This window comes from Morone saxatilis, unplaced genomic scaffold (assembly GCF_004916995.1).
Source record: "Morone saxatilis isolate NCDOM2014 unplaced genomic scaffold, NCSU_SB_2.0 Contig17, whole genome shotgun sequence".
Classification (NCBI taxonomy): domain Eukaryota; kingdom Metazoa; phylum Chordata; class Actinopteri; family Moronidae; genus Morone; species Morone saxatilis.
In genome coordinates, this window is record NW_023339729.1 from 13,352,402 (window position 1) to 13,364,262 (window position 11,861).

The following is an 11,861-nucleotide window of genomic DNA, read 5'->3' on the forward strand; positions in this document are numbered from 1 at the left end:
CCTAGAAGTTTGCTTTATGTGGGATTTGAAGTAAATATCCTGATCAAAGATAACTCCAAGATTCCTGACAGTGGTGCTGAAGGCCAGGGTAATACCATCTAGAGAAACTATATCTTTAGATAATAAGTTTATGAGGTGTTTAGGGCCAAGTAAAAGAACTTCAGTTTTGTCTGGGTTTAACATCAGAACATTTCAGGTCATCCATGTTTTTATGTCCTTAAGGCATGCTTGTAATTTAGCTAATTGATTGATTTGGCTAATTTCATCAGGCTTGATTGATAGATATAACTGCGTATCATCTGCATAACAGTGAAAGTTAATGGAGTGATTCCTAATAATGTTGCCTAAGGGAAGCATATATAAGGTGAATAGAATTGGTCCAAACACAGAACCTTGTGGAACTCCTTGGCTTGCATGGAGGATTCATCGTTAACATCAATCAAAATCAATCTGATATAGGACTTAAACCAGCTTAGTGCAGTTCCTTTAATGCCAATTAGATGCTCAAGTCTCTACCTACAGAGAGGTATAGTGGTGCCTGGAGAAGTGGATGTACTTATGCCCCCTTTTTTTAAAGCAGCCCGTCCAGCAAAGGATAAACACCCTGTGTTATAAACATGTAAGACTTCTTTGACTTATTTAATTCACCTAAAAAAATGTTGTAGTAGTATTTACAAATTGTAACTTAACTTCTGCTGCTTGACTTCAGGCAATAAGGAACATTATTAAATCAAACTTCCACAGAAATATATAATTATTTTTGAGTGATGTATTCCTTATTCCTTACTTAATCCAACAATGCCTTTACAATCCAGGGAAGAAAAAATTCAGCTCGCAAAACACTAGCCAGTGATACACATCAGAGGGGATTTAGAAGTGGGTATACTCCATGTCGACTGAAAAATAAGTGCACTAGACCACTGCTCACCAGATGCTTGGTAGATCTCTCCGATTGTTTTGTATTGCAAGACTAACAGTTATTTAAAAAGCTATTAAGTAATTTGTTTTTGTTTTTTCAGTCTGAACTGAATGAAAATAAGGAAAGAGATTGAAAGGGTCAGGCCAGGACTTCAGGATTTTCAAGGTGAACAGTCCTCCAAGTAGAGGCAACAGGTGATAGACTGAGGCTGGTGGCTTATCAGACAAGAACCTGAAAATCCATCACCTATAGATCACCCATGACTGGACTTTATGTAATTTATTTGAATACAAAGCTGCAAGACTTGGGGCTTTTGGGGACAGTAAAGTACCATCTTTGACTTATAAACACCTTAAGATAGCTGACAACCTTGGTTAAAAAGCCTGACATTTCAGCCTGTCTTGACCCTCCTGGGAAGTTTGTCAGTAATTTCACACTGTACATGAACACGATGCTTTAGAGATATTTTTTTATGCAAATTAATTTTCCAAGGTGACTTGGGCAGGATGTGTCTCTGTGCTAATTAGAAACCATCAACTTGAAGTTGCTTTGACCTTCATTAATATTCAGACAAACTAACTGTGGTGGCAGAGTGTACAGAGAGTTGGTTATTTGTTCATGTGGGAGTGAAGGGAGATGAAATGTCATATAAGAGGTGTAAAGCCTGTATTCAGTTGGCTGTATTTCCGATAATATGCCTCTATTTACCCTAACTTTTATATTTTAGTCACACTGGGGGAATTTGTACTGCTGTAATCTTGTCCCAGAATGAATATAAAGTGTTCAACATTAACTTGTGTTTCTCATGTATTATTCTGCACCCATGCTTGTTAGATCTCTCAAACTGACAATATAGTCAATCAACACAGCAAATTTTAGTGCTTATGTAGTGCAAAAGTATAGATGCAAAATGACATGCATAATCTCCCAAGGAGGTTTTTCTGCTGTTGTCTTTGAATGTTTGTTTAAACTTTGATGGGTGTTCATAGACCTCCCTCGCTCTTATCCTCCCACCTTTCTACACCTCCCTCCCTCGCTCCCTCCCTCAAGCCTTCTGTAGCTCGGCAAAGAAGAGAGGAATGGATGATGGAAAGAAATGTTCAGCACAGCGTGCGTGTGTCAGAGTTCCTCCTCAGACATGGGAATGCACCCACATGCCTGCAGACATATTCAAACACACTCAGCACATGGAAACACACACACACACACACACATACGCACACACACCCACTCACTCAAACACACAAAGCTCATGTAGATGGTAACAAACATAGAAAACAAGGAGCTGCTTGATATTCTATATATAAACTACAGGCTGAAGGTGTTTTTGTAGTTTGCCAGCATGTGTGGATATGTGTGTGCATGTATGTGTGTGTTTCTGTGTTCCTTATAATTTTGCTTTTAAGGACCTTAGGGCACGTGTGTTGTCACTGAATACATTATCTCCCTAGAGTGATGCTCTCTTTACTCGGGGTCCTCAGTGCAAAGACTTCGGCGTCTCCCGCAGATTGAAGTAGATTACATTTGAACATTGCCATGGGAACGTACAGATCAATTATTTGATTTTGCAATTCATGGAGGGAATCCACATATTTTCAATGACTGTAAAGGTAACAGGAAAGACAAACTTTCAGAGAATCAAATCTGACAGTGGAGCCAAGTGTATCCTGTAAGGAGTTTGAATTAGGTCACCTCCTCTCCTCCAATGTTTATTGTCACACTGTGTAATAAAGCTGAAACATGTTATGTCAAACAAGCCCCCTCTTCCCCTCACTATACATTAGTCTAAGTGTGGACTGAAGAGGATAAATATGTTGGAGGAGGTTCTCTCAGTGGTTTATCACTTGTTCAGCCATCTGCCGCTGTGAAACGCTTCCTGTTTAGTGCTGTAAAGCATAAACAGAATTCTCCATCAGATCCTTTAAAATCTACCTTTCAGTTTGTGCACAGATCAAACAAACAAAATATGATTTTGAGTGAGCTAGATGTGCTGGTATATTGGTGGATCTTTCATTTTTCACCTTTAAAAAGGGTTACACTACCTGTTTCCCCCTGCTTCTAGTCTTTATGCTAAGCTAAGCTAATTGACTCCCGGCACTTATTTCGTAGTTATGTTAATGCGAAGACACGAGAGTTGAATTGTCAATAGTCAAGCTGTCCCTTTAAAGCTTTACTCACAGGAGATATATCACATGACTGCATTTTAAGGCAAATGTCCACCAAACACTCCCTTTCCATTCATATATTGTGTTTCAAGGCTCATTGTAGTTGTCTTATATCTTGTCACCAGACCTCTGCCTTCTAAAACTGTTTGACTACAACCTGTGGCCCTTTACTGCGTGTCATCCCCTCTCTCTAGATCTAGATGTTGCTATCCATTAAAGGCAAAAAGTTTTTTTTAAAAACCCTAAAGCGTTTGTCTTTTGCAAATGCTTACGCGCAATGGCCTCCTGCATATTTTGTATTTGACTGATGTTATTTGCTGATAAACTATTATCTTTTACAGCATGTCAAAACACTGTGAATCTTGGTCTTGCTTTCTGACTAAAATCAGAAACTTGCTATCTGAGCTACCGTGAGAGCCCTCTTGTTAATTTATCGTTCGCAGAGGAATCATATTCACCAACCTTTTTCACAGCAGACATTCTGACCAGTCAAAACATGAAAAGCAAAGGTGAACCGATTAATAATGAAATTAATTTCACCTGTATTAGACAAGTCAAAATGTCTGTTGTGACAAAGGTCGTCTATCCAACTTTAGCTCTTAATTTTCAGCTCACCTCCCCAGGTGAGCACCCAGTCCTTTTGTGGTTGAGAAACAATGTCTCACTACTTCTTTTTTGTTTAGTTAATAATGACTATTATTAATATGGTAATTTACAATGGTAATATTTTCTTAACTTTCAAATGCTACACATATTGTAAGCCCTCGAAGGTAAAAAAAAACTAATTGTTACCAACATCCACCAAACTGGTGTTTCTTTACTGCCTTGACGTCCCTAAAGCTATAAACCGGCTTGTCCTACCAGTAGGGGCTCCTCATGTTTTGCTGCTGATAAATTTGTCCTTCACATACAATAGAAGTCAATCGGGCAAACATTTAAGCTGCAGATTATGATGAAGCTAATCAGCAGCACGCTATATTTAAACTAACATTCCTTTTTTAGTTATTGTTTCAGGCCTTTTTCCCGCAGGGCGAGCAAACAATCCAGTTTTCAGTTACAGCTTCAGTTAAGCTTACTATGCAGTTGGAAATGTGTTGTTGGGGAAAGGAGTTACTGTGTGCTGTTTACTGGAGTATAAATGAATAATTAGTACGTGTGCAGCTGTCTCATCTGTGCTTACTCTATCTCTCTCTCTTAGGCGTACAATCTGTAATGAATTGTTAATTTATTTCTATTATCAAATTCTTAAATAGTTATGAAGTTCATATTTTCTGCTTCATGGCTTGCATATAGGTGGTATTTTATATGGCAGAATAGTAGTATGTTACAATAACAACAAGTTATTTAGAGAGTCACATATAATTCTTCTTGTCCTACCCTCTGCTCTTCTTAGGGTTGCTCTTTCGCATCCGTGTCTCATCCCTTCCCCCTTCTCTCTCCCATCCTTGTGGAGTTCTTCTCTTCCTCCATTCAGCGTTATTTTCTTTGATCGGTCTCCATTTGTTTCTTTACCCTCCCACTCTGCATACTGACACAGCTGAAGGGATCCCTCTCTCACTCTGTATCTCTGTCATTGCTCTCTCCCCCCCCTCTATCTGTCTTTCTCCTTATTTGTCTCCCTCTGTCTCTATCTCTACTCCCCTCCCTCCCTCCCTCTGCCTCTCATCCTCATGCCTCACTATCTCTCCACGCACACTTGATTCATTTTACACATTACGGAAGCATCCATCATTTTGCTCTGAGAAGGAAAAATCTCTCCCTTTTTTTATCCGTGATAATATTTTCCACTCTTCTCTCTCCGGCTGTATTTTTTTTCTCAACTCCTACACTGTCCTGTGGATCCAATCCTAAAGCTGGAACCAATATGTTTTATTTCCAGCTGGTCATCATGGCAGGGACCGTTCTCTTGGCGTACTACTTTGAGTACACGGACACGTTCCCCGTGCACATCCAGGGCTTCTTCTGCTTTGACAAATCCTACTCCAAGCCGTACCCAGGACCAGAGGACAACAGCAAGGCGCCGCCCGTCCTCGTCTACTCCCTTGTCACCGCCATCCCCACTGTGACGGTGAGTCTGTGTTCAACTTGTTAAAAACAACACTTCCACAGGTTCTCATCATGCACACACACACACACACACACACACACACATTTCACACAAACAGACATGACAATCACATACATGTGCACACAACATGTGAGAGACACACACAAATGGTTAGTTCGTACTCATCTACACGTGGTGTTTGTGGATTGAAAGAGAAGAGCGGTGTGTAGGTGTGTAGCCTCGTGGTCTCACTGCTCTGTTTGTGTGGATGCGTTCTCTGTCATAACCATGGCAACGGGCACTATATTTGTCCTCCATAGAGCAGTCAGAGATAGCTTCAGTGTACAGAGAGTCTGTCCTTATTTCAAGACTGCACAGTACTAAAACAGAATAAAACATCAGCTCTTAATGGCTTCCCTTATTCCTGCACAAGAGGAGGCACAGTTTTATAATTTTCACCAGACCGTCTTCATCCAGGACTTAAAAATGCACATTGAAGCATCATTAATAATTAAACATCCATACAGAATTGCAATTTGTAGGTCATGAATTCTTGGCAGTGTGCACACTTATGCAATGAATCAAAAACAAATATTCAACTACTTTTTTTTCCCGATTCTTTGTAGTAACTCGTGCATTTCCACTGACACTATCTAAATATAATGAAAATTGTAAGTCACAGTAATTATTGTTATTAGTCTAGAATATACTGAATTCCATTACAGCAGCCATACTTTCTTGTCAGTACAGCAGTGGGACATTATTAATAATGAAACATAGCTTCGCATCCTCATCAAAGCTCTGTCTCCATGACTGTCTGTCTTGTCCCCCAGGGCTTGTCTCTTTGATGTCCTATAGTTAAGTGGCATTACGACATGGCTGCCTCTGAGCCACATATTAGGGCAGCGTGCACACACACACACACACACACACACGCACACACATACACGTGCTTGTACACAAGTACCGGCATAAACACAAGCAGGTGCATGTAATCACACACATACATATACAGGCACTCCTGGGTCATTTACGTCTGTATAGTTGAGACTACTTCAGTCCCCTTCTCTGTCACCCTATTTTTGTATTTTCTCAATTATACACAACATAAAGGGCTATTCGACTCTCTTTATTGAAAAGCATTGCTAATAATAACAATGGAAATATATGATAACATATTTGTTTTCTAGGCTATTTTTCTGAGACAATTTGGGATTGACAGGAAGTTCCCATCCTGTCTTTTGAAATTTCATCATTCATCTTTCCACAGATTGTGCATAAAGAGACACACATTCTGATGATTTTATCTAACACAATTGCACAAGCACATATTCACTCATATGATATATGCACAGGTGCACTTTGTGTCTGTGTTTGTTTGGAGTCTAACGTACACTGGATTGGATGGGGGCTGCAGGCACCAGGGTATGCAAGCTGAGCAGAGTGGGAGCCGAGTGGCGTGATTTTGCCTGGAGTGTGAAGCGGCTTTTTTGAAAGTCAGAGCATCTGTGTTCTCTCTCGCTCCAAGATACCGCTCCATCCCACGAGCCTCTGTTCAGACACAATAAAAAAAAGCTGATTTTCATCTCAGAGTTTCAGCCACAAACGAAACATGGACACGTTCTGCGACTGACAGTACAGACAGTTCCTGTGACAACATATACCAACTTTGTGTTTGTGTGTATGCATTGGGTCTGTTTGTGTGACAGCTCCAACTGATTTTTAAACTTACCTGAAACTCCACAGGTATTTTTCCTCCAGACCCTCTCTCTTTTTGCTGCTGTCTGCTGCTGTTTGTATATTGATAAAGAGGCATGCAACTCAGGATAACAGATGCAGTTATTTGCTCAAGTTGACACATTTAAAACTTAGTGTTAGTGCTTTTAAGAACAGTGGTTAAATTGTTGCAACAGAGAGATATCCTAACCTTTCCTCCTTAATGCGGGTCAAGTCCACGCAACTCAAAAGCTTTCATTAGACAGTCCCTACCTGGTAAACAAGTCCACACTCCTAGATGGTTGTTTTCTCAGACTTGACAAAGATATTACACAACAGTTTTCACAGGTTACTCCCCATGACCAGTAAAATCAGTGGAGTTCCCCAAGAAATGTCTTCCCCTTTAATGTATGTCTATTGAAACTTTGTAGAGTGCTTTGAGCATAGTCCACTTCAATATGAGAGGCAGGCGCCACTTTTATGTTACTTATATGGCTGCCCTTACTTGTAAGTTTATCACATATATGTAGAGTACATTGCACTGTAGAGGTAGAGCTTTGATTCCAAGCAGTTTATGGTCTGCTCAAAAGAGAACCAAACGTACATAAATGTAAGTTAATTTGTAACTACTTTAATATTGCAAAATCATACTACTTAAATGTGTAAATTCATGACTTTTAATAAGTTGGTGAGGTTAGACAGTATCAGACATGACTCTTGATGCCCTACGATCTTTGTTGCAAGTTCAAACATTATTTAAATTAAACCAAACCTCTCACCATTATTGAATTTGTCTTAAAAAGGGGGTTTTGGTCCTCAAATAGTGCTTTGTTTGTCTGATGCATGTGTGCATGACACTATACACATTCCTGCCAATGGTTCTACAGTATTCCACTGATAACAACAATGCACCTGGCAAAAAAAGGCAGTGGAGAAGAAGACTGCAAGCTAGTAAGCATGAATGTAAACAATGCAGGATTTAAAATCCTTAAAATCGCTGTTGCCAATGTTTTATGAGAAAGGAAATTCAACACATTTGTTAAAATTCAAGGAAAGACTCAATGTGCACGAGGCATATTTAAGAATCATTTCTGATTGATTCTTTTTTGTGACTTATTCTCTGTCTAAGTTTACTTTTGCTACTTATTGTATTATACCTTTTTCCCTTCATGCCTTTATTCCTATTTATATTTTCATTCTCGGGGACACATATCTTTATTTTCATATATACATATATATATATATACTATAATAATATACAAATAGATTTTCTAAACTATATTAGGATTATATGATATACCTGTTATCACATGACCAATGTCCAGTACTTAGGCCATTTGATGATACCTGAGCATGCTCTATTCTTTGAAATAGAACAGAATATTTACCACAAACATTGTTTGTGATTTCTTGTTGTTACATTTTGGGTGGAACAATTATGTTGTTACTGTCAGCTGCAGTGGTGAGATATTGTTCATTGATGCCAGTATTGAAGCAGCTGGACTTGTGAGGTCACAAAATCACACAAGGATCCATCTTGCCAGGCTTCAGTCTATGCGTTTGTGGCACAGTGTTACTGAACCAATCAACGTGCTTTGATAAAGTACAGGCAGCTGCGGGGATGTGCACAAGGTGTGATGCAGCGAGCAGGCACTGATCTTAAACAACAATGGTGGGTTCCATAGAGGTTGATATAAATGCTGCTAGCATCAGTTATATCAGGACTGGAGAGTATTTCTTCATTTAAAAAAGAGCAAAGAACGGCACTGAAGGCTTTTCTCAATGGAAAATGGGTTTTGTTATTTTCCTGACTGGCTTCAGAGTTGGACTACATTATAAGGTTCGTTGATCTGATTGGTTGAAGCGGCCAATGAATGATGGTGATAGATGGTTGGGTGCCTACCCTTTTCTAGACAGTTTCCAATATTGACTTCCCATATAGTGATATAAATCATCAGGTGCAGTCAGGTTAATATAAATCAACTACTATAAAACAAACAAGCAGATAAAGTCTTATACTCTGCAACAGCTTGACATAATGAAAATTTGGGTTTACCTATGATTGGGTTTGGGTTGTTTAAATGCAGCACTGCAGGTTAAAATCCACCACATCTCTTGGGTCTTATCAAAAAGGCTTTCTTAAAACTGGCAATGTTTAAAAGCGGCAGTGGTCTCTTGGGGCTTTCGTGCCAAACTGAAGCCGTAAGATTTAAACAGCGCTGATGTGGTTACTCGATTAGAATTAGTGAAGAATACTGCGTGTGTGTGTGTGAGGCAGACAAAGCAAGAGAGGAAGTGAGAGGGTGAGTTAAATAGAGGCACTTGTGTGGTACTTGGCAAATATGCTGTAAGTTTCAGTGCATCAGTGAAGGTGAGTGTGTGGGTGGATGACGGTGCACAGCTTCTCCTCCACTGCCACTGAAAACGGATGCTACGTGTGCAGGTGGGAGTCGATGTGTGTGTGTCTGACTAGTGCTGGGATCAGAGAACTAGTCAGAGTGGCCACAGGCGATCTCTATGACTATCCACAACTGTAGCACGCACACTCACGCACACATACCATGCACAGCCTCAATACAATACTCTCACCAGACGCAGTACAGGTGACATTTCAGTTCTCACTTATTATGCCAAGCTGGCTGAAAGAGCAGGGTAAAGTGCAATGTGAACCATTAGCTAATTATTTGTGCATGTGTATGTGAGGGTGTGTATTGTGTAATGGACACCGTGCTGATTGCACACTGCAACCCACCCATCAGTCGATACAGTTAAGCTGTGACCAATCACAGGATCAAGTGGTAATTGTAGGCTTAAGATGCATGTGGCACAGTGTGAGCCTTCACAGCACGTGGAGACTAACATAGCCTTACAAACACACTCGTAAGCTCAAGCAAGAGGATATGAGGCTGTTAATGAATTAAGTTTTGAATGCAGAGGTTTATTTTTCTACCTTTTCTTATGTGGGTCAGAAGCATAATGCTAAATACTTTTGCCCCAGGGAGCTCCATTCTAATGCTGCTAAATATAAGCCTCTCAAACAGAACGGGAAGGCAAAGTGCGGGCGCTCTTTGAGAGGAAAAACAGTGAGAGTTCAAAATGGGTTGAGGAAGAGGGAGAATAAGGAACACACGAAACAGAGGTATCAGAGAGGAAACAAGAGAAAACCAAAAAAAAGAAGACATAGAGCAGCTAAACGATGAGGAGAGAAGGGGAGGAAGGAGGCAACACGATGTCCGATGCCAAGTTTGTTTGCTGCTGTCTGTTAAACCTTGAGAAGAGCCTTCATGCATAATGCAGCTCCATGTGACAGAAAGATGGGGATTGGGGCAAACCATAGAGGCAGACCATATCATCCAGTCATGCCAGAGTCTATTAAGTGAGAGCTCTTGATACGTGAAAAAAAATGCATTGTACTGTTGTTGCTGTCATATCTTCAAAAACAGATGCTGGATGTGGTCAAAGGCACATTGTGTTTGGGTGTTTTAATAGTCTGTATGCACTCCAACCTCAGTGTGAGGAGATGAAGAGGGAAAATAGTCAGAGTTGTAGAGGAGAAAAGCAGATGCACTTTTGAATAATTGCAGGATACTAAGGAAGGCAATTATCTCTGCCTTCTAGAGGTCAGAGGTTAGGGTCATGTACAGAAAAGACATGCATGGAGCTGGAAGGAAACTAAATATGGCTCTATTTTAAGAAATGTTGATTTTGTTCTTTTGTGGTTTATCTTTTAGATAACTGGCCAAACATAGATGCCCCAAGGCCATTTTGAGATATTGCTAGAATCTATTACAATTGGTTTAGCCTGCCAAAAATAGTTTTGATATCCATGATATTAACAGCAAACCTTCCGGTTTTTGGTGTGAAGAATGACGCTGCTGTAGACCTAATTTCAACAATCAACACTATTTCTATAGGTCAAAAGTGATACTTCATGTGTCCCCCTCCTTCTTCCCCTCTATTGATTGTGGCAATTGCATGAAATTGATTTTAAAAAATACCATACAGAGTAACCAAATGGGGCACACCTCCTCTCTAACCACAAGGCTACCCTTCCAGCTGTGGTAACATGCAGCAATATCACAAATTGATTAGAAGATGGACATGTCAATTCGAACCTTTGCGAGCCACACTCTTTCTCTCTCTCTCTCTATCAAAACACCTGGATGTGGAAATTGGTTGCTTGCTTCACTCCTTGCTTACATGGTTGAGGTGAGCTTGAGACACATATGATTCAAATGGTGGGTTCCCCTGTATTACGATGGCTCCCATCATGCTCTCTAACTGCTCTATTGTTATGCTAATATTTAGCAAAAGCAGAAAATCCAGGCTTTTCCTGTTCTCATTTTTTCCTTTTCTCTATTCTATATTTACCTTCTATTGTTATTGTAATCAGAGTTGCCATCTTTGACAAGCAACCCACTCACACATAATGCACTGCAAAGTAAAGCTGAAGTACGCGTCTTCATAGATCATGGAGAATTCATGCAGTTAATTCGTACAATCATCCCTTTCTCCTGACATTTTCAAGTTGATTGCAATTGTCTTTGGTCTTATATTTTATTAACCATGCTGGGAAAGAGGGTTCATACACACACACACACACACACACACACACACATACACATCAGTCTGATGCCCAAATTGCAAATTGGCCAGAAGTTTGCATACTGTTAAGCCTCAGGACAATCCTTCATGAATAATGGAGTCACATATGACAGGCAGAAGATGTGAGGATTGGGAAGAGCCATTGAGCAGGAGAATCTCTTCTATCATTCTCTGTCCCAAACAATGGATTGTGAGGACAGCAGTTCCCTTGAAGATCCTCATCAAGAAGGATGTAGGACAGAAGAAGTAGCCACAAATTTGCCAAAACTGAGTTTTGGTGCTGATGTAATTCGCTGCAGTTCAGCACATTATTTATTCTCTGTGGCGGTGTCTGCATGTGCGTGTATGATCAATCAAAAAAACAACAATTTTGGTGACACCTACTCTTTTATTTAACATGTAGTTTTTT

At 40.0% G+C, this 11,861-nt stretch overlaps 1 pseudogene; it reads left to right on the plus strand.

The window, feature by feature from the left end:
- Window positions 1-11,861, plus strand: part of LOC118326500 — a 43,210-nt pseudogene that overhangs the window by 12,816 nt on the left and 18,533 nt on the right.